This window comes from Globicephala melas, chromosome 8 (genome assembly GCF_963455315.2).
Source record: "Globicephala melas chromosome 8, mGloMel1.2, whole genome shotgun sequence".
NCBI lineage: Eukaryota > Metazoa > Chordata > Mammalia > Artiodactyla > Delphinidae > Globicephala > Globicephala melas.
The window spans coordinates 98,304,907-98,328,120 of NC_083321.1; the positions used below are offsets into that span (position 1 = coordinate 98,304,907).

The following is a 23,214-nucleotide window of genomic DNA, read 5'->3' on the forward strand; positions in this document are numbered from 1 at the left end:
CAGACTCCGAGCACCTGCTGCGTGGAGTCAAAGTGAAGCCCTGTAGTCCCTCCTCCAGGAATAGGGACTTTGGCCCAGCAGCCTGCCCAGCGCCTACCGTGTCCTGTCGATGGTGGAGTCCTGGAGGACAGGAGTTCCGTGTTTTAGGAGATGCCCCGGGAGAAGGAGCCGTGGGATGGAGACCAACCTTTCCCATCGTCTCCTTAAAAAAGTATCCCTTAGAGGAGTCTTTCCATTTCACATAACATGGAAGGAATCTCACAGGGTCTATCTAATCCCACTCTCCCATTTTCTAGGTGAGAAAAGTGAGGCCTGAAGAAGAGAAATTATTTTCCCAAGTTCAAACATCTTGTTTCCGGCGAACTTCGGACTTGAGTTTGGGCTTCCTGAGCTCTGATTTACCCACCACTTCAGGCTGCCACTCTCCCATACCCCACCCATATCCTTTTGCCTCTATTTCTCAACCATGTGTCACAACACCCAGTGGGGAAAGGGAGGGTGGAGGAAGTCATCCTAAAATCCCTGAGGTCAAATGTGCCCACGAAGAGAGGCCTAGATGCCGGATCCCCCTCTGTGGCTGCACTCCCGGTGGTGCTGTGTTTCAAAGCAGTAGATCTTGCAGGATTGCGGGGTGTTCACAATCAGGGAAAATGCCCCTGATTGGATTAACAGACATGGTTCTGGGAACTGAATCCCATTGCCCTCACTTGAAAGCAGGCTTTACTAAGCACACATCAGCTGGTGATATAGGCCAGATGAGCGCTCCCAGGAGAAGGGGGAGGGGAAGAGAAGTCCCCTGCTTGGCAAGAGGAGGGAGAGGCACCTCTACCCCACACCCAACCAATCTGGCTTCCCTTTGTGCTGGGCTGACAAGGGGCAGCTGGTGACTCTGGCAGGGAGATGGGCAGAGGAATTAGCCAACTGTCTGTGGGCAAAGATCAGCCTGCAGGAGGGGGAAAGATGGTCCCAGAGCATCCCTCCCTCAGATGCAGGCATTTACCCCCAGGGTCTCCCTTATCTATTCTGGTAAACTGGTGCCCAGAGGACCTCATCAGAGCAGCTAATGATATCCTGGATAGCCACTAGCTCTTTTGCACTTGGAACCTGGCACCAGACTCCCTGGGTTTAAATCCCATCTCTATCCTTCCTAGCAGTGTTTGCAATTGGGCAAGTTCCCTCACCTCTCTGTGCCTTATTTTCCACATCTACAAAATGGAGATAATAACGTCCCTACATCATAGCATGACTCCAGATTCCATGAGTAAATAAAATGTAAATCCCTTTTAACAGTGCCTGAAATTTGTAAGAGGGTATGCTTTTATTGTTGTGATCATTAATGTTTCATATTTTTGTCTACACAGGAAAAACTGAACCTTTGGCCTGAAGGTCCGTGAGAGACAGAAACAAAGAAGATCCGGCTCCTGGAACCTCCTGCCCAGTGACTGGAAATCCCAGGGATTCTTCTGTGGCTTTTCTTCCCCTCTAGCATTTGTTGTTCACGGTGACTGGCTTGGTCATGGGAATATTAGCAGGGGCATTGTTCAAGGAGTGACGTGTTTTCTGATTCTTGGGGATCAGGATCCCCAAACCTGGAAAGTCTCTGTTTGCTAGCATGACTCAGTGGTAGAATAAGCCTAAAATTCAAGACCCAACTGTGTCGGTTTCTACCTGTTTGAATTCAGTAGTCTTCCTTCCACTCTCTGAGCCTCAGTTTCCTCGCTGTGCACATTGGGAGAAGTGTTTGACGGACCTCACAAGATTGTTCGCTATCCAGGAAGAACATGTTTGAAATATGAGGTAGCTGAGATGATTATTTGCCACATCAAATACTGCGTGGCTTTGGCCAAGTTGCTTAACCTTTGATAGACTCAGCGTTCTCTTCTATAAAGTGGGGATAATGAAAGTAACTTCAGAGGACTACAATAAGGATGGCAGCAAATCTTTTTTTTTAATATATAAATTTATTTATTTATTTATTTTTGGCTGCTGTTGGGTCTTCATTGCTGTGCGCGGGCTTTCTCTAGTTGCGGCGAGTGGGGGCTACTCTTCATTGCTGTGTGCGGGCTTCTCATTGCGGTGGCTTCTCTTGTTGTGGAGCATGGGCTGTAGGCACGCCGGCTCAGTAGTTGTGGTTCGTGGGCTCTAGAGCACAGGCTCAGTAGTTGTGGCGCACAGGCTTAGTTGCTCTGCGGCCTGTGGGATCTTCCTGGACCAGGGCTCGAACCTGTGTCCCCTGCATTGGCAGGCGGATTCTTAACCACTGCGCCACCAGGGAAGCCCAGCAAATCTTATACTGTGAGCATTCAGCACAAGATCTGATGCGCTGTAGTAGTTATTATAAGATGTTAGGGTTATGCCCATCCTGCACCCCAGCCCCTTAATACATGCAGCCCACATAGCCACACAGCAGGTGTTTCTGAGAACCACAGACACAGTAGAATTCTCTGGTGAGAGAACGTGGACTTTGGGAGGTTCTGTACCCTCCAAACTCAGCCATGCAGGTGCAATTTTTATCACAGAAGCTTCTCGTTATATTTTACCTGAGGAAATAGCAAAGTTGTTCTCTCTTCTCGTACCTTTTGTCTCTTATTAGCTTGGTTTCTTTCCAAATCCCCTTGAAAAAAAAATAGCCTGGTTATGTTTTCTGCCAGGAGTTGGAGCCAGCCATGGCTGCCTTTAGGGTTCTGATCTCCTGGAAGAGGCAGAATCAGTCCTTTTCTCAGCTGAGGATGCAGCCGAAGGGTATCTGGTGCTTTGACTGGACTCCATCAGGAACAGACCGGGAAGAGTGAACTACGGGTTATTAGGAAGATTTAGTCTGGAAGGAGTCACATGTTCACCCTGGGCATGGCTTTCTTGCCAGGGATGAAGGATGAGGTGGGGGTGGAGAAGTCTGAAAGGATACTGTGGGTGAGAGTGAAAGGGAAAGAGGAAGCATTAATTCACTGTCCTGGTTCCACATGCCTGGGTTCCTGCTACTGGTGGGAAGAAATTATGTCTTCATTTCTCTGTTTATATAAAATGTCCTCTCTGATCCCCTGATACCATAGTTCCTTTTATTTATTTTTCTAGTTTTACTGAGATATGATTGACACACAGCGCTGTGTAAGCTTGAGGTGTACAGCATAATGACTCAACTTACATACATTGTGAGAAGATTAGCACAATAAGCATAGCTTCTTCCAGTAGGCTAATGGGAGTCCTGCATCCTTCACATATAATAGGCTGACAGGCAGAGAGTCCAGTCAATGAGCCCTTCCTTGGAGGAAGCAACTGAGAAAGGAATTTTCTTGGCTCCATTTCTTACTTAACTGGGCATTAATTAACATCTGTTCCACAGCTGCCCCATCCATAAGAGAGAGGGAGATCATCCCAGCTCAGCCACGTCCCACAATGTGTGTTCTAGTCCACAGCACATCAACACACAATGTACTTATGCGCCCCGAGGACTGGAATGGCAACAGGGAACTGGTAGTTACTCATTTTGCCCTTGGGTGAATTTGGCCTCTTGCCCCATAAACTTTCTGAACCTCAGTTTTTAAATTTTCACAATGGGGAGGTGGACGCTTCCCTCTTCAAGTGGTTGTTAAGGAGTACAGACAGATAGAGACATAAATAGATAATGAACAGAAGCAGAAATAGAAATCACTTAGCTCAGTGTCTGGTGTTTAGCAGCTGCTCAATTAAAGGAAGCTTTTTATGTCAGTGATTAATATCCTTTTTAGCTCATTTCTGAGTTTGCTCAAAGTGTATCTACCGCTAGTTTCCTCCCAGATCTGAGGGAGCAGAGTAGTTGATGGGGTGACTATAATTGGCATAACCCTGTGATGGGGGAGAAGGAAGAGGAGAAGGACTGAGCTTTGGGGTTCAGCAAAACTCAGCTGTATCACTGTGCTATCTGTTGACAACTAAGTGCCACAAGTACTCTACCATACACCATTGTCATTCTTAGTAATACCGCCAGAGTTTTGGGGTGCTTCCTCTGTGCCAGGCACTGTGCCAGGGGTTTGAGTGCACTATTTCCATCCAGCATCATTATGCTAATTTCATAAATGAAAGAACTGAGGCTTAAGAGGCTCAGCAATTTGCCTAATAAATATCCAACAGCTAGTGAGAAGCAGAGATGGGACTGGTACCCAAGGACTGTCTAGCTCAAAAGCCCACGTTCAAACCACTGCGCTCTATAGCCCAAGCAGCCTGGAAACTTGCTCTGAATCAAAGCAGGGAAGGAAGAACTGTGTCCTGATAGCTGTGATGAGTCTGTCCCGTTCCCCACGCCAAGCAAGTTGCTCAGGGAAGAGGGGACCCATGGCGACTCATGCCCCCTTCATCTGAGGATCGCATCTAGAAGACAAGCTCCTAGACCTCGAAAGGGGACTGACAAATGCCCAGGATGTGTTAACACTAGACTCTTCTCTGGAGGTCACACAAACAGAGCAGTCACATTGGTTGGTCGCATTTCCAGTGTTCATCATCGTGTTCCCTAAATCTGTGTGTTCGATCCCTAGTTCCCCAAATGCTTTATGAGAAAGGGTTTCCTGACTGACTGCATTGAACAAGTGAGGTGCACTATATCCCTTGGAAATTCACAATGCTCATAAACATAATAAAGGTTCTGAAAAGTCTGTCAGGAAAAACAAACAAACAAAATAAAACTTGGTTTACTTTCTTTAACCCATTATTTCTCAAACACACTTGACCATAGAACTCTTTTTTGGAGTGCCGCCTATCAGCATTCCAAGGAATTAGTGTTCATGCAACAGCTGGCAAGAACTGCTGTTCATGAAACAGTTTGCATAGTTCAAAGAGCACTGGCTAAGGAGGCAAGAAACCACCATCTTTAGCATTAAACTGTGTATAGATCAATTATCCACTCTGGGCTGTAAAATGAGAATGTCAACCAATATAATCTCTAGGTCTCCTTCTAGCTCAATGACTCTCTGACTATGGCTACATCTGTAGGAGGTGGTGAAAGATTAAAACACGTTCCCAGCTCCTGGGAATTTAAAATCATTCAAAAGAAATACACGCATGTCAGAGCAGAGCACAGTGCCTGGCGGCACGTAAGTGCTCAAGAAATTTTTGCTAAATAAATAAGGGGATGTGAGAAAAATGTAAACACATTTAAATGCAACAAAATTGGTATAACTAAAGAATGCATGAGATCATGAGTGACTGAGATGTGGTGGGAATGCTTCCAGGTAAAAATAAATTTTGAGCAGTTTCAAAAGGAAGCGAGGTAATTAACAACATATATTCAGCACTTACTATGTACCAGATAATATGCACGTGTTATATGAATCTTTGCTGTCCTATGAGGCTTAGAAAAGTTAACTTGTGCAGGATTACACATTTGGTTAACTGGAGATGAAGAGGCTGGAACGAATATATTATCTTGGATGTTCTTTATGTATCGGGTACCCTGCTAGGTGTTTGACGTGCATTATTTAATTTAATCCTCTAACAGTCCTACAAAGGACATGTAATTATCCCCATTTTGGAGATTAAGATAGCTTGGATTAAGAGAGAATCAGGGAGGGATTAAGCAACTTGGTCAGAGTTACCTAGCTAGTAAGTGTAAGTATGAGGTCGCTAAGAGGACTGTCTGGCCCTGAAAAGCAATATGAACAACATGAATAACAGCTAAGACGTATCACAATCCAGGCAGTGTGCATTCAGAATCTCATTTACTCCTGGGGCAAGGTTGGTTACTTTCTCCAGTTTTCATGTAGGGAAACTAAGGCTTAGAGAGGTTAAGTAAATTGTCCACGTTGACAAATCTGGTCAAGGGTGGTGCTGGGGTACCTACTCAGAGTTCACTCTTCCTCACTCTGCTACCTCCTTCTTAATGGCATTTGACAAAAGGACCCCTTCTTGATTTACAGTATAACTCCTGGGGAGGTTTCATTTTTCTCTGAGTTACCTCGGTGCACATACTTGTGAGATAGCTGTCATAACCTCCCCAAAGAGAGTATATGAATGCATCCAAAATATTGGACCCCACCTGGCCAGAAGTGGGAAGCCCTTCCAGAGGAGCTCTGTCATTGAGGTCGTGAAATGCCCGAGGGAAGGACATATGTGAGAAGACTCTGCCAGGCATAATAACATCTTCTGGGAAGGGAATTAATGCTATGACCCCCTCACCAGTCTTCCACTGAGAAAGCCCCTTTGATTTATAGGCTGATACTGCCAGGTAGTATTAGTGTAGGCGTAAGAAGTAGATGGGGAAAAATGTGTTTTCTTTTGTGTGTAATGTGTAAATATCTGTGTCAGAGAGTGATCAGAATGATGTGCAGGATGGAGAGGAAAGTGGAAAATATAAGTGGAAAATGGGGGTTTTAAAGCAGATCTTGTTAGCCGGGTCTCTGGAAGACGGCAATGAAGAAGGATTTGCCATTTCACTTTTTTGTGGGTTAAGCATTGCTGCTCCTTTGGTGCTTTTCCTTCTTCACAGCCTTCCTGGAAGACGGGGTGGCTTTAGAAGTGGTTCTGGTGAGAATGGAGTGTTAACCTGTAAATTGGCTAATTATGTTTTCTTCCTGGGCTCAGGTGAGCTCCCTGAGACACGGGTGCCCTGGGCAAGAGTGAGTGAAAGAGACTGACACTGTCCCTCTGGGGCCCCTCCACACCCAGACAGTTCTTTTTTAGGTACGGAAACGTGAATGCCCTGACAATCGCATTAACTAAAGGTCTCCACTTCCCTCGCCAGCTGTGTGACCCTGAGGCAGTCAATGCACCTCCTCTGAGCTTCAGTTTTCTCAGCTGCAAAATGAGGGCTTTGAACCCGATGACTCGTCAGGTCCTGTCCTGCTTTGCAGTACCCAGATTCCCACACCATCCATCCAGATTCCGCCCCATTCTGGAGACCCTGCAGGTCACCTGTGGACTCGTGCAAATCTCTGCCATTCGCCTTCCTCACATGCCTGCTCATAGCTTTGCGTGGAACGCGGCGATCTGGCTTTCAAACGGGCTAACATCTCCTCCCAGCCACGGGGAGCTGCACTTCTGGGCTTGGTTTCCGCACTAAATTTGATGGTCTGGTTTTAAAGGAACTGTCTGGTCGCGTGTCCCCGAGTTACACTGCAGTGCTAAATGTTGGAGCGAGGCAACACCGGGAAAATCCAGGCAGGCGGCCGGCTTCACCCGCGGAGGGAGGGGGAGGGGAGGAGGGAGAGAGTGAGGGGAGCGGAAACCACGGAGGTAGAGTCGGGGACGACTCGCAGAGCGGCGCAGAAGCGCCGGGCGCGGGCAAATATATATTTATAGAAAGCGGGAAGGCGACGCCGCGACACGTAGACGCCGAGCCAGCGGGAGCCTCGCGGCCCGCGGAGGGGGAGGGGGTTCCTCTTCCTCCGCCGGAGCCCCCGCCCCCCGCGCAGACGGCCGCCCGCCCGGGTGCCCCGCGGCCCCAGCCCAGCCGGGCTCCGCGTCCTCGGGCTCCGCGCCCTCCCCTTCCTCCCCCAGGTGGCACTGGCTCTCCTGTCCGCAGAGCCAGGCTCCCGGGGAGACGTGCTGAGCGGTTGCTGGCAGCCCAGAGTGCCTGGGACGCCGCCGACCGACGCGCCCGGCCCGCCAGGCCACATGAGTGCCTCTCCCAGCAGAGCCAGGTAAGAACTTCCTGACCTTCCTGAGCCCCACGAGGGGCACACCTGGATGCTGGGGGAGAGGCTGAGGGATCCCCGGGAACCTGGAGGCTGTGGGAACATAGGGTGGGGCGGGGGTGCCGTTCTCTTCTGAATTTTCTTAGAGCGACCTCAAAGTTACCGGAGGGCACAGTAAAGCTATTAACATGGATTGTGGCACGGCTGTGGTGTCCACGCCTGAGACTTGGTGTCCCCAGGAAACCCCTGGGAGCGACTGCTTCTTCATGAATTTCCAGAGAGAGCTAAGCTGGCTTCATGGTCCATTCAGTTCTGGAGACGTGCTCAGGCGGGTGGTGAGGGCAGGGCTGTGGGCACGGGGTTGTGTCTGCTCCTCTCCAGATTTCTGGCAAAAGTTTGAACTGGGGACACTGGCGTTCCTTGTTCTGGGCAGTGCCTCCCTGACCCCACCTGGCCACCCCCATCAGTCTGTGCCTGTTCCCCTCGCATGGTGAAAGTCCGAGATTTGGAAGAAAGACAAAGTAGACATCATGAGGTTTATCTGCTGGTACGTAATAAGACTAGGGAGAGGTTCTGCTTTTCCTAATTTCCTCGTAGGGTGGAGGTGGAGGTCTAGTAATTGGAGGAATTCCTGGTTTGGACCGAGGGATGCGTGGAGTCCCGTTCTAGAAGAAACGGAGTTACTCTTACGCAGTAGATGAAGGGATGAGAGGGTGTGGCCATTGGAATGAGGGTGATGGAGCCCAAACAACTTGTTTGCAACCATCAGACAGCCTTATGCGTGGAGAAACTTCATTCACCCCAGAAGTTCCTTAGCAGGTGCCTAGGCTCCGAGGCCTTGTGTGAACCAACAGCTGAGAGCGTACTCCCAGGCTCTGAGTGCTGGTGGACAGAGCAGCTTTGAGAGGCAGCTCCATCACACACCCAGAATTGGAGAGGGCTAGGTTGGGAGGACTGTGCACATCACATATACTTAGAAGATCCCTAGCTTTATCCAAGGAGGAAAAAAAAAAAAAAACTTGTAAAAAAAATAATAAAATGTTTTCATGACAGCAACAGATGTAAAACTCCCACCACTCTGGGTGAGAACGAAGACATTAGTGCAGAGGGCTGAGCTGTCTCCCCTGCCAGTGCCCACGTGGGCACATCACCTTTTGGAGCTACAGAAGGATGGCTTATGGATGAAGAGCCCTCTGCCTGGGGGCTTTTCAGGAGGGAGGTATCTCAGCTGGGGCTGTCCCTTTGAGCTCAGGAAACTAATGTTGGAAACAAGTTGGAAATGCTGCGTTTCTGTCCCACTTTGCCCCAATCTGATCTCGAGGCTTACTGTGGAACAGGTGCACTCAAAGAAGGGTGTCCACACTGTTCTGATGTGACCCATTCCTCTCTCTCTCTTTTTTCATTAAACAGCGTTTAGAAGGTTAGAGGGCAGCGTATAGACGTGTCTCTCTTGTGTGAGTTCAGTCTTGTGCTCTGGCTGAGGATAATGTTTATTCTGCCTGTTCAGCGGTGCCTCTGCCTCTGTTTCTTACTTGAAGATGAGGTCTCTTGCCCGTACCAGATGTCCCTATCCATGCCACCTTCGCTGCTTCTTGCAACTTGAACTGGCTGCCGTTGATGGTGTATAGTGAGGTCACCAGTGTTTGCCTGAGGCCCCTGCCCTAGACGCAGGTACTTTGTAACTTGCTCAGAAGGCCTTGTCCTCAACTTGCAACTTGGGCCAAGAGCTCTGCGGGGCATCTTTGGTGTTCAGGAGATCCAGGGTCTCCAGTGGACATGGGGAAGTTCTGGTTTCCCCTGTCCACGCTCAAAGGCTGCTAGGTTTTGGAGATTTGGGGCCAGGCTTTGGTGTTAGTGGTGGAAAGAAACCATTATGAGCAACTGATCGACACTTAGCCAAACTGGGGCGCTACTATAATACCCTGATGTGCCCTCGTCACCAAATGTGAGTGCCTTATTTGGTTCCTTGCTCAGTTGTTTTCAAGGATGATAGGCCGTGAATGAAATCTCGTCTGTATAAGGAGACCACATAATAAAGGGGGTCCCTGCCACCACCTTCCTGTCTTTGCTTTTGGACCGTCACAGTCACATGATGTCTTTGCAGTTCAGCTCACTGTTGACTCCCCCATCAGGGCTGTGCGGTCAGACACATCTGTAGTGTGTACATCTATAACTGAAACCACCAGCCCAGGGCTGCAGCTGCCGTCCAGAGGCATTTCCACTGCTCTGCTTCCACTGTCTGCTGCTTTCACGCAGGCGGCACGTCGTTTTCAGCTGTTTGTGGTTTGTGGCTGCTGTTTACAATTTTGCTAGGAATTATCACCCATTCCGATTGCCCGGCCAAGAGGGTGCTTCCTTTCTCTTGGGGTGCCTGCTGTCATTTATACTCTGTTTTAACTTTCATGGTCCTTTAACCCTGATCAGGAGCCTTTCTTTCTTCCTCTCCTTTCCCCCTTTTGCACCTGTGGATTGGTACCTCGGGAACCACATTTCATTTTCTGCCTAGGCATGATTATTCTTCAAATTGTGCTAAAATCATCATGTCCTTGACTTGGCCCAGAGCCCTAACAGGCACAAAGCAGAAACACCACATGTATCTCTGAGATGTCAGGGTTCCATACACCCTTTATGTTGGTGTATACAGGACTCTGGCTTCCAAGCGGTGCCCTTGTACCCACTCTGCTTTGTGGATACACGTTGCACATCTGCCTATCAATGAACATGGCCAGTAAAAGGCAGGAGGATGGAAACAGTGTTACAGCAGAGCCGGGTGTTTTAGGAAATGGGATATGCTGTTACGAGGGTCCCCCTGATTTACTGAAGCCTCATTTGGTGTGTGTGAAAATGAAGTTCTTTAGATAGGGGAACACTTGGCATTGGACTCGAGTACAGATCTGGAAGATAGCAGTAAAAATAGGAGTGCTTTTTCAGTGGGTTGACGTTGATGAATCTGTGAGTTAGTGATCCGCTAACCAGCTTTTCTGATAGGCTTTCCCCAGAGCAACTGTGAAGCTCTGTCGTCAGAGAGGAGGTTCCTGGCAACCCACCGTAGCAGAGAAAGATGGCTCCACAGGCGAGGGGCCCGTTCTGGGCACAGAGAAGGAGCTCCACTGCGTTGGTTCCATTAGCCGTCTTAACAGACTTGAAACAGCCTAATCCTTTGGTTTGAAACTAGGTCAAATAGTGGGACCATTCTGAGACCCCAGTGGGGGTGAACGGAGCAGGAAGCATGTCTCCCCTCTCAGCACCTATGTGGACTCTTCTGGCGCAGCTCTGGAGCCCCTGGTTAAAGAGAAGTTTCCCTTTCTGAGCCGGGATTGCGCTAAGGTTGATGTGGAGGTGGCTACGGGCTTCAGGGGCCCGAACTGGAGAGGGCAACTTGGGCATTTATTTTTAAAAACTTAATAAAAGTAAAAACTAATTTGTCCAGAACGCAAGACCAGCGAGGTACCTCCCGCCTGCCCACCTGCCAGGAGCTGCTGAGCTCCGTGAATAATAAACATATTTGTCTAGATGAGGGAGTATGAAAAAAGGCAGTCCCTGAAGCTCACCTGCCATCTGATCTAACTGGCCTCTGAAATTCCACCTTTCTAAACATTTTCAGTGTCTGGGACTTGGTGGAAGGGGTAGGGGATAAAGAGGGGAACAGAGTATAGGAGAGCAATTCCTAGAAAAGTTGATGAGACCCCGGGAGCCTGGCAGCCCGGGGAGGCAAGGGCAGCCCCCGTGAGGGTGTGGAGCATGGGGAGGAGAGCCAGTCCCCGGGAAGGAGAAAAAGAAATGACACGTAGAAATGATGAAGGAGGGGCAGGCGAGTGGGGCGACGGAGACAGGAAGCAAGCCAAGTGCGAGGAGAGAGAGGGAACAGATGGAGTAAAGAGGAAAATGTGGAGAAGCGCAAGAAAGGGGGCAAAGGGGGAAAAGAGCAGAATATCGTGAAAGCTGTACCTCGCTTTCAGGTTTCTTCTCTTCCCCTTTTTCCTCCGTCACGGGGAGGAAGCAGGCGACCCAGCAGAACAGCGTGGCTTTTGTGCTGTTGGAGCCTCTTCTCATTGAAGCTGTCAAGCCTCAACCCTTCATGGCAGCTCGTTCTATTTTTACATTGTGCAGAATTGAAATTAAACAAATGACCTGCGATGGCAGTTTCATGCAGATTTTATCCAGCACACCCACACAGCCAGTGCCGGGGTGGCTGAATATTTCGCATAATATTCCCTTTAATCAGATAAGAAGGCATCCTCAGGAGAAGCCTGGGCTTTCAGAAGAGCTGCTTGGAGGAGGGTGGACAGAAGCCGGAAAGGAACCTTGTCCACTGGCTCACTTGGGCTTCTTAGCAGGAGAAATTCCAGTTAACTGAATTCTGGAGGTGCCCAGTGTTTCCCCTCCCATACCTTTTTTTTTTTTTTGCACTGGCTTTGATTCCAGCCTTTGTGAGACTTGGTCCAATTCTCCTTGGAGATCTCATTGATGGCAGAAAAGGGTTCACTTTGGCTGATCTTGCCCTGAGTGGAAGCCTGGCTTAGAATTTGGGTGCTTGCCCTGTCTGTTGCTCAGGTCAGGGAAGCTCGTGTGTACTTTGCTGGTGTGACAGTGCTTAGGTGACAAGAATAACGATGTTGTACGTCTTGTTCCTGGTTAGAACACAGAGCAGATAATGCTTTGTTGGTTTAGACATGGTTGGTTTAGACTTACTTCCTTAAGTCCCGGGAGGTTGAGTAGCAATTAAATGCACGTCCCTTTGCACATAACCATTCTTTTTTTTTTTTTTTTTTTTTTTTGCGGTACGCGGGCCTCTCACTGTTGTGGCCTCTCCTGTTGCGGAGCACAGGCTCCGGACGAGCAGACTCAGCGGCCATGGCTCACGGGCCCAGCCGCTCCGCGGCATGTGGGATCTTCCCAGACCGGGGCACGAACCCGTGTCCCCTGCATTGGCAGGCAGACTCTCAACCACTGCGCCACCACGGAAGCCCCATAACCATTCTTTTGTAGGAAAAACAACAACAACAGCAGTGCGTGTTAAGGGGACTAGTTAATAAGACAAGGTTGGTTGGGCAGATGTGAAAATGACAGGCTATTCAAAAGACTTGTCCCTTCCCATGCACATGTTTGTATCTAATAGGGTATTTATGAGCTCTTTTGCCGTACGCATTGAATGTTTATATGATTCACCATCTATTAACCTCTAAAATGCTGTTTTGACAAGTCTAGCAGTCAAGAGCGGGTAACAGTAAAGACTGCGATTGAGTCAGTTCTGACTTCAGAAGGAAGGATGGATGGGACAGTGGGACTCAGAAAGGAACTCTTCTTCCTGCGGCTAGCCTTGTAGAGACTGATCTTTCCCTCCAGAACTGAACAGGCTTACTAGTCAGAGAATACTCCCTGCAGCGACCGTAAAAAGGTATCTTCGTCTCTGAAGCAGAGAGCAATTGAGAGCATTGACATGTGCCATATGGATGTATGTTCAAAGACCTGGGGAAACGAAGGATTGACAGTCCATTAAGAGAAAAGCAGAAGCCAGTTTCCTTCCTTTCTGTCTAATGGGGCGTCCATGTGTGTTTTCTCTCTGTATTCTTTTTTCTTGTCTATCTGGTTAGGGCAGTTTACTTGGCCGGGTTTTGAAGCCGAGGACACTTTTATGCATCTTGGGGAAAAGGGAAAAAAGATGAACTCAAGTCAGGACTTCTTTTATTACCATCAGGTTTAAAGTACGGCCTCCCAGATATAAAGCCCCTGTCTCTCAGTCAGGCCTCTCAGCTGCGTTGTGCTCACGGTTGAACACAATTCCACAGTGTCAGCCCCATAGCCATTGTAGCCGGACATGAGGGTCTCCATCATTGCTTTGTCTTATGTTTTCCCCAGACTTCTATGCTGGGACCCTGAGCTTTTCATGCTCAAGTCTTTATTCAATTGAATCCTCAGAACAAGTTCCTCAAGTTGTTTGGAAGTAGAGAGCTGATACAAAGTCTTTATCCAAAACTTTCCCCTTTCCTGGTGAGGTTGACATAGCCATCTCATGAGTGGAAGTAAACAAAGTACCTTGAACGCCTCATCCTTATTATTTTATTACAACTAAAATATCATTTGTATCATATATTATAGAGCTTTATTATTATTTTATTTAATCATCATGAGAACCTTATGTGGAATAAATTATTATTATCCACATTTTATAGTTGCAGAAACTGGGACATACAGACATGATGCCAGAGATCACATAGACAGGAAGTGGTAGAGCCAGGACTTAAACCAATGTTCTATTTTTAAACACTATAATCCATTCTTAAATACCATGATATCATTCTTTCGCTTGTGGATCCTACCCTAAATCGTCAATGCCATCTTTTTTCTCATAGCCTTTCTGATCAGCTTTCATTAGTTCTCTGTATCTCAGCAGGTAGGGGTATACAAGGGATTCCTTAAAATATGGACACCCATGCAAAACTAATTAAATGAATTCAGAACAGAGAGGCAGACTGTATTACTTTCCTTGACACCTACTGCCTTTCTTTTAGGTTTTGGTATGTTAACCCACTGCCAAGTTTTCTTGACATTTAAGTCAAAGAAAATACTGAATGGAAGTTGGCATTATACCTACTTCTCATAACTGTGTTATCCCTCCTTTCCTCCTAGATTATTCTGAAGGAAGAGCTCTACCCCGTGGGCTGCTCCAGCTAAACCAGTGGCTAAATAAATTTCCGTAAGGCAAAAAAGTGATAGAACTTGAGGGAAACTACCACTTCCAAAAGAGAGCCCTTAGGATTCAAGTCTCTAGTACTTGACCTTTTGAGGTCTTTCTTCATCTTTGCCAAGGCCATTCCTTCCATTTGAATTCAGTTGGCAGCAATCAATAGAGAATGTTCATTTCTGGTCCTGACTGCTCTTTTTCATGCATGAGCTCCCTGCTATTTGTCTGAGAAAGTACAAACCCAGGTAAATAAGGCTGTGCTGATGGCTTTATTTAGCAGTTAGCCTACCCCAATCTGAATGATCTATATTGGCTTGTCATGAAGCAAGAACAGGTAAGCAGGGACAACAGGTCTGTTTTCTTAGAGTGTTTGCCCAGTGGAGGATGAGATGAGAGGATTTATAAAATTGCTTTAAAATAATCTTACCTATTTATTTTCTCCCCAAGTATGATCACTCTTGACACATCTGGATGCCTCCTGCACCTGAGTTCAGCTCTAGGGCCAGGTTTTGACTCTTCTGTCTGAAGCCTGATATCTCCTAGCAACAGGCAAATTTAACTTAGGCATTGAGCCTTTGGGCATCTTTTTTTTTTTTTCGGCTGCGCTGCAGGGCATATGGGATACTAGTTCCCCAACCAGGGATCGAACCCGGGCCCCCTGCATTGGAAGCACGGAGTCTTAACCCCTGGACCACCAGGGAAGTCCCCAGCCTTTGGGCATCTTATGTACCTGCACTGATGACGTTACCATGATCAAGTTTGGACAACTGATCTTGGGAGAGGATAAAAAGTGGTACCCACAAGCCTGAAATCGGAGAGAGAAGAATACAGGCATTAACACTTTTTATGGATTTGATTCCTGTGTCGACGGTGGAAAGACATGAGTTGATGGACGAGAATGTAGGTTTTTCCAAGCACTGATGAAGTATCCTTCTCTCTCGTCCTTTTCTACCAGGGTATATTATCTTTACCAGTTGTGGACAGGATGTAACGTGTTCTCACCACCATTTTATTCTCTTCTTGTTTATTTCTGTCATATATTTTTAACTACATCCTCTCTTTATATTCTTGCAGCAAACATTTGTTAAGCAAGAAACCAAATGGGTATTGGGGATGCCGAGTTGCATATGATAATTCTTTCTTCAAAGAGCTCAGGGTCTAGTGAGGGAGGTAAGCAGCGTGAAGGAGTCAGGGACAACTTGTTAATGGCTACAAAGTGGTAAAGGATAAGGAGGCGTGTCTGACAAGGCTTTTTCAGAAGAGCTTATATTTGAGCGGGGGCTTTAACGGCGAGTAGGCAGGCTCCAGATGGGAAAGGGTGAAATCATATTTCAGTCAGATAGCCTGTGCAGAAAGCAGGAGTTGTGAGGTGTTTGACGTGTTCAGACCGTCAGGTGTGCTGTAGGAGAGGTGATGAGCCTGGAGCAGTGAACTGGAGTTGGATTCTGAAGGTGCAGTTACATAGCTGTACTTCAGAGAGGCACGTAGGAGCCCCAGACATTCTCCAGCAGGAGAGTGAGAAGAACAGATTCACGTGTTTAGGAAACTAACTATGGCAGCGATGTGGAGGATAACCAAAACAGGGAGAGTCTCAAGACCAGTTGCCATAAAGGGGCTGCTGAGTAGTGCAGGTGAGGTTTGGGAAAGTCACATGGCGTCTAAGCTCTGGCAAGAAAGGTTGGAATAGACTATCCAGATTTGAGAAGTAGTTTAAAAAAATAGTCATCAAAATTTGGTAGCAGAGGTGTGGTGGAGGCTGAGGGAGGGGAGAGGAGGAACCATGGCTTGCCTTAACGTTCTAGCTTGATGTTATCCTAACTAGGTCAGTAGCCATAAATTGAGATACAAAGTATCAGAAAAGAAGCAGAGTTGAAAGGGAGGGCAATGAGATCAAAATCTGAACAGGATGCGTATTGAAAACAGGCCATTGGAGTAGAGACGCAGGGCGTCCTTCGTAAACTCAGCTAAAATAGTTTTATTGAAGTTGTAAAGGAAGATGGATCAAGAACAAGAGGGTACCATTGCCCAGAGCTGAAGGCAGCAGAGAGTTTAGGAATACTGCTCTCAGTGTTTGAAAGAAAGGAGGGCCTTTGGAAGAGAAGTAAGAATAAAAACAAGATTTTTAAAGAGGGGGGAAGCACTTGAATATGTCTGTCCGTGAAAGAGGGGCAGCTAGACAGAAAGGGAGAGATTAAAGGTACAGGAAAGAGAAGAGACAGCTAAGAGAGTAGGGTCTCTAAGAACTCAAGAGGTAACAGAATCTAGTAAAAAAAAAAAAAGAAAGATAGGTAGATAGATAGGAGAGATTAAATTTGTAGAGGGAAGAATGGCTAAGACCCAATATTATAAACAGCAAGGTCCTACTGTATGGCACAGGGAACTATATTCAATATCCTGTGATAAACCGTAATGGAAAAGAATATGAAAAAGAATATATATATATATATGTGTATATGTATATATATATATATATAACTGAATCACTTTGCTGTATAACAGAAATTAAACACAACATTGGAAATCAGCTATACTTCAATAAAATATTTTTTTAAAAGAACCAATATTGGGCTTCCCTGGTGGCGCAGTGGTTGAGAGTCCTCCTGCCGATGCAGGGGACACGGGTTCGTGCCCTGGTCCGGGAAGATCCCACATGCCACGGAGCGGCTGGGCCCGTGAGCCGTGGCCGCTGAGCCTGCGCGTCCGGAGCCTGTGCTCCGCAACGGGAGAGGCCACAGCAGTGAGAGGCCCGCGTACCGCAAAAAAAAAAAGAACCGATATTATCTACACCCTGCTAAGCATTGTGCTAGGTATCTTACATTGATTGATTGATTGATTGAATTCTCATTAAAACCCTGTAAGGGTAGAGAAGGAATGCCCCTTTCTTGGAAAAAATAGGAAAGTAGCAAAAGATGAGTGCTGCTTTCAGAAGTGCAGATGTGAAGGACCACTGGATGTCACTTCAAGAGATAAGTTCGGGGGTAACTTTAAGAGGTAACTTCTGTGTCCTCTGTGAAGAAGAGGTGAAACCATCTTCTGAGAATAAAGTAGGAAGTGGGGTAGTGAGTTCAAGAAGAATGGAACAGTTTTAGTTCAAGATTATTGACTGTGGGCAAGCAAAAAATGTCCATACAGAGCTGATGCCTGGGCAGAGAGAGCAGTTGGTTGGACTTCTCTTGGGTAGGAGACGTACTGGGAAGGTTCGGCAAAACCACAAGGCGTTGAGGGTGCTGGTGAGACTGTTCTTGAGGAAAGTGACCTAGAGGAGAGTGAAGCCAGAAGATGACTGATAAACTGGGAGAATGATGAGACAGAAGAAGAGACTTAAGGGAGGAGTAGAATGAGAAATTTCAAAGGGTTTGAGTTTGAGATCCTGGTGACACATCTCAGAGGTCGTTTGAGATTCTAGGGTTGATATCTGGATAAAAGGTTGTTTCAGCAGGCTGCGTGCCAGTGACCGTCTCCCTTAAATCAGCGTCGCCTTAATTGTATAATCAAGAGATGGAGCTCCTTACTGTTGGGTGGGCGACCAAGAAAGGCTGTGAATTCAACATTGGGTAGTCCCCATCCGTCTGGGATTAGTTAGGGGTGGACCTCACTGGAAACAGAATGCTGTGCTGGATGACATCTCATGATCTATCTGCCACTAAGTCTTATGATGATGTACAGTTGCAGAGCCCAATGAACACGTATTTTGAAAAATTTCAAAAACACGTGATGGCAAGCTTTTTCCACCTGGACTTTTGAAAGTCCAAGCCACAGAATCATTTTTTTTTAAATGGGCTTTTAAATTCAATTTAATTTAATTTAATTTAATTTTACATCATCAATGCCTTAAAATAAATTTGTCCCTTCCAGAGAACAGTTCTTAGCTCTTACTTCATGAAATTTTAGGTTCGTGAAGTGAATTTTTTTTTTTTTTTTTTTTTTTTTTTGCAGTACGCGGGCCTCTCACTGCTGTGGCCTCTCCCGTTGTGGAGCACAGGCTCCGGACGCGCAGGCCCAGCGGCCGTGGCTCATGGGCCCAGCCGCTCCACGGCATGTGGGATCCTCCCGGACCGGGCACGAACCCGTGTCCCCTGCATCGGCAGGCGGACTCCCAACCACTGCGCCACCAGGGAAGCCCCATGAAGTGAATTTTTTAGACCATTCCCTATACCTCCATTCCAGGCAGGTAACATAATGGTTTCCATTTTCATCCAAGCTGGCCTATTCTGTAGGATTGATTCACTCCTGAGCCACATGCTTCCTACAAGTGTTGTCACCAGAAGCCAAGCAAATGATGGGCCTGCTGAGGCAGACAAAGGATCTTTCTGTCCTTCAGGGAACAGCAGCAGCAGGGCTGTCTGGCCCTTGCTGACTTGTTCTCTTAGAGTTCTCTGTGGCTTATCCATCCTCTGTCCCCGTCCCCTCCCCCTTCCCATTTCTAGGTGTCTTTTGCTGCATCATCACAACATCTGTAGTTTGGTGCGACTGTGTGTCTTTGTTCTACATGCAAATCAAAAGAACACAAGTCTCTAGGTATCTATAAACAGCTGATGTCATCCAAAAAGAGCTTTAAGGGGAAAAAGGGGGAAAAAATGTCTCAGCCCTGTTTCATCTGCCTGTTTATTTGTTTACTTCAATTACAGGGCACTGAAGCAAGGTTTTAAAGCATCCTTTCTTTGTCAGTCTGTTATCCTTTCTTCCAGGTAGTTCTCATTTCTTCCACTGCTGTTTCAGTAGGAGACTAAATGTAGGGCTTCAGTGTAGATGCAGACACATTACCCAGGAAACAATCTGTAACCCAGGAAACAATCTGTAAGAGTGTCCTTCTAAGTACTCGGTCATTACTTAGTTTTATGATGAATCCTGGATAAGAAATATTAAAAATTAAGATCTCAGTTGCCTTCTGTGGCTTCACTTTCATGTATTCCTGGCAATTTAGGAGCCTAGAATCATCTCATTTAACCTTTTACAGATGAGGAAAGTGAGGCTCAGAGAAAAGTCAGTCATCCAAGTCCATAAAGCTGGTTGGTGGCAGACCCTGGACCAGCGCCCCCATCTCCAGACACAGAGTTTAGAGTCATTAATGGAATCTCCCGTGAAGAAGGGTATTTTGAAGAAGGGTAGAATGGTGTTCCCATTTAAGGTGACAGCCTGTGGGGCAACCTGTTCAGTATTCTGGTCCTCAGTTTGCCCTCTACGTAGATTATCTTGTAAAGTTCTCATCCTGCGCTCCCTGAATCTGTCTCCTCTTCCCCTCGTTGTCTGTGGGTGTATGTTTAAGGCAGAGCAATTTGAACAGGTAGATTTTGTCTCACCACCACACATTTAAAAATCACATGCACACTAGCAGCAAGTAAAAATTAATCACCTATGGGAGGGAGGGAGACGCAAGAGGGAAGAGATACGGGAACATATGTATATGTATAACTGATTCACGTTGTTATAAAGCAGAAACTAACACACCATTGTAAAGCAATCATACTCCAATAAAGATGTAAAAAAAAATTAATCACCTGATTATTTATAACGTCACCCTCTGTTAACAGGCAGAGATCCATGTTGATAATTTGTGCTGATAATTGCGAGCTGACCCTTTCTACAACATTGTTAGTTTCTTACACAGCAGAGAGACTAGAGCCAGGCACGGCAGCAGTAAAGTTTGCCTGGTCTTATAGCCGGAAGGGTTTGGGGGTGTGGATGAATTTTCAATAGCGTGGGCACAGATTTCCCGGATGGCTAGTCATCAGTTACCCAGCTTCTGGCCTGCTAAAGTATGCACGGTCTCCCTGTATGACCTGCACTTGAAGGGGAATCTGAGTCAGTGCTTTCCCTTTCAGAAAAAGTGGAAATTCTCCCAGATCACTGCCTTGTCAGTCAGTTTGACGGATTACATACTTAGGGCTGCGGAAGCTGGCACTAAGCAAATGACTCTCGTCATTCCCCGGGAAAGGCATTATGCTGGAAAAGGGTGAATCATGCTTAGAAAGAAGGAACTCTCCAAGGTATACCTCTTACATATGTAGGTCGGAGAAGATCATTTGACCATAGATACGGAAACCCGTTAAACTGCTCATAAGAAAATTACGGAAGTCTGCTGAGAAAGTTTTCTGGTCTCCCATCCTTGTCTCCTTGGAACATGAGTTAATAACCTATATTGTGGAACCCTCAAAGAAATCATCCAGGCTCTTTTTGCCAGAGCTTGAGGTCCCTAAGAGTTTAGCTGTACAGAACTCACGGTCATTTGGAGAATTGTTTCCTATTTGCTGATTATTTTGTTCTCTGATTTGGTTTCCCCGGGGAGAATCCCATCTGGACAGAACGTCAGTTAACAGCCATGTAGCCATCCATGTTAATAGCTTTACTGAGTGTGTATTTAGACATGCTAGCCGTGAAGAGAAGTGTGAGATGTGGTAGGTGTTTCAATATATCGATGGTCTCTATGCTTTGACAGTTTTCCTGGTCTTGTTCAAATGCTATTAACTGCTTCCAAAATGTTATGAAGTATGTGTTTGTTATCTGGATTGACCCTGTGTTATCCGTGTTATTGTTTCCATCTGTTCTTAAATTACTCATTCAGTAATTTTGTGTTTTGTCTGCCCAATTACCCCCTGCCCCAGTCAAACTGAGTCTAGTTTTCCAAGGTAGACCATTTTGCTCTTGAGTCTCAGAGATGGAAAATGTGAACACAAAGTAAACATTACTCTACTACTTAGAGGCCCCTTTCTTATGATAAACCACTATCTCTGTTGACCTCTTAACTGAAACCACAGTTCAGAGTTTCAAGGAGCCGTCCTTCAAACGTGGGTATCGTTAAGGTCTAGAGATTTCCAACCACAGATTTACTATCTTTGGAATAAAAGCCGGAGAGCAGCCTAGCTCACGTCTAATGCAGGAAGGGCAAGGTAAAGATAGTCTCGGCCTCCTTCAGATCACTGACCCTACGGGTTGACAGCCTTCATGTCTTACTGTGGTAACAGCCTCCTGGTGCACTTGTCTGCCATTTGGTTAAAGTGTCACAAAGCAACTGACGGTGATCCTCTGCTTTTGTTTCCAGATCACCCAGTGTAGAGCTGATGGGCTGTCACTCTGTGCTGAGCGCTTAACGACAGATGTGGGAGAAGCAACCCTAGGAATGAGCTATATAAAACATCATTTAAAGCTCTGTTGCTTAGTTGCCACAGCTTAGGCGGGGCATGATGGCATCTGTCTTCCTCAGTGTCAGATAGAGCAAGGGAGTACTCCTCTTCTGTGAGTGAGCTTCCCTCAACGTAGTCACAGAGTTTTGATAAAAGGTATCCATTTGGCCTTGGCATTGATCTAGGTCTAATCTATATCTGAAGAATTATCATCCTTTTTGTCATCATCAACGATTTTTATTGAAACTTTTATCATGGGCCAAACCCTTCGCTAAGCACAGTGCATTCCTGGTCTCACTTAGCTCACAGTTCCACCATGAGTCACTACTATTAATTTCCCAATTTCACAGATAAGAAAAACCAAGATTTGGTGACTTCCTCAAGGTTCTTTGCCTACAATTCAGAGCTGAGATGCTAATCTAGGTCTGATTTCAAGCCTGAGCTTCCGACACAGCTGTGTTACATGAAACAAAGCTCTAGGAAACTACTTACTGGGCATTGCCTCTATCAAAAGTACGAAGTTATGCTTACGGAGGCACAGAGAAGCATAAGATACCCCCCATCCCCACGTGGCTCCAAAAGCTGTTGGGCAAGAAGTCATTTAAACATAATTAACAACACACTAAATGCCCAAAAGGTGAAACATAGTAAATATCGTATGGATAAGGAGGGGAGGTCTTGGAGAAAGTGAGATTCACACTGGGCCTTGAACAGTGGGCAAGGTTTACATAGGTGAGAAATCAATAGGAAAAGCATCTCATACAAGGGAGGTGATGTGAACAGATCTTAAGGATGAGCAAGTACAAGCCACGTTATATTGTTGAAGGGTGGAGAGTGATGGGGCTGGGGTAGATGATGTTGTCCATGCATGAAATATTTGTGTACTCATCTGTCTGGTCAAAGATATTTAACGAATGTCTACTCTGTGGAGGTGTTCTGGAGGGGAAGGTGAGAGATAAGGTTGAAAATGTAGATTAGAGCCTCACTGATACAAAGCTCAGGAGCTGGGACTTTCTCTTGTAGACTCAAGGTTTTCAGTCTGTAGTCTCGGAGTTATAGATGGATTTTAAAACCTCCTCTGACAAATTTTCAAACTGGTTGCCTCTGTCATGTCCCCCTTCCTTAGGTTTTTCTGGACTTCACATTGAGGGGTGGGCGTCCCTCTGACAAAGACATCCATTTATCTATATCGAGAATGGCCCTGTTTAAGGTGTGGGGGCAGAAGGAAAGCCTATTAAAGAGTCAGAGAAGGACCGGTTGGGGAATTAGGCTACTGTCAAGTCACCAAAGCTCAGAAGGAGAGAGTTTGAAGAAAGTATGGAGGGAAGCGGGTCATGGGTGTTAAGATGCAACAAGGGGAAGAAAAGGAGATTGCAGACCAAGAGAAGTTTGATGACTGACTTTGACGATTGGTCCATCAGTGATCTCGGAGAACACGTTTCAATAATGCAGTGGGGACAGTAGCCCTGTTGCAGAGGAATAATGAGCAAAAGGAGAGAACATGGTCACAGTAGTAGAGCCTGCCCGTTTTACAAGGTCAACGGCCAAAGCAGGAGAGCATGAAGATACTAAGAACAGGGTCACAGAATTAATCAAAGATTTTTTTTTTCTCAAAATGGACTAAACCAGTACATATTTGAAGATGTAGGATATAGACAGAAGAATAAACTGAAGAAATTGAAAACAAAAGATGTAACAACTTTTTGTTACAAAGATGGAAGGGAGCGCTTGCTTCCTGTCTGTGCACTGGGATTGTATAGCATTGTATTCTAATGATACCTGGATGAGTAGAACTTTTAAAAACCGG

General features: G+C 46.4%; 1 pseudogene; it reads left to right on the top strand.

Moving 5' to 3' along the window:
- Positions 1-7,568: 7,568 nt before the first annotated feature.
- LOC115841415 (cdc42 effector protein 3-like) overlaps positions 7,569-23,214 on the top strand; it is a 48,640-nt pseudogene continuing 32,994 nt past the window's right edge.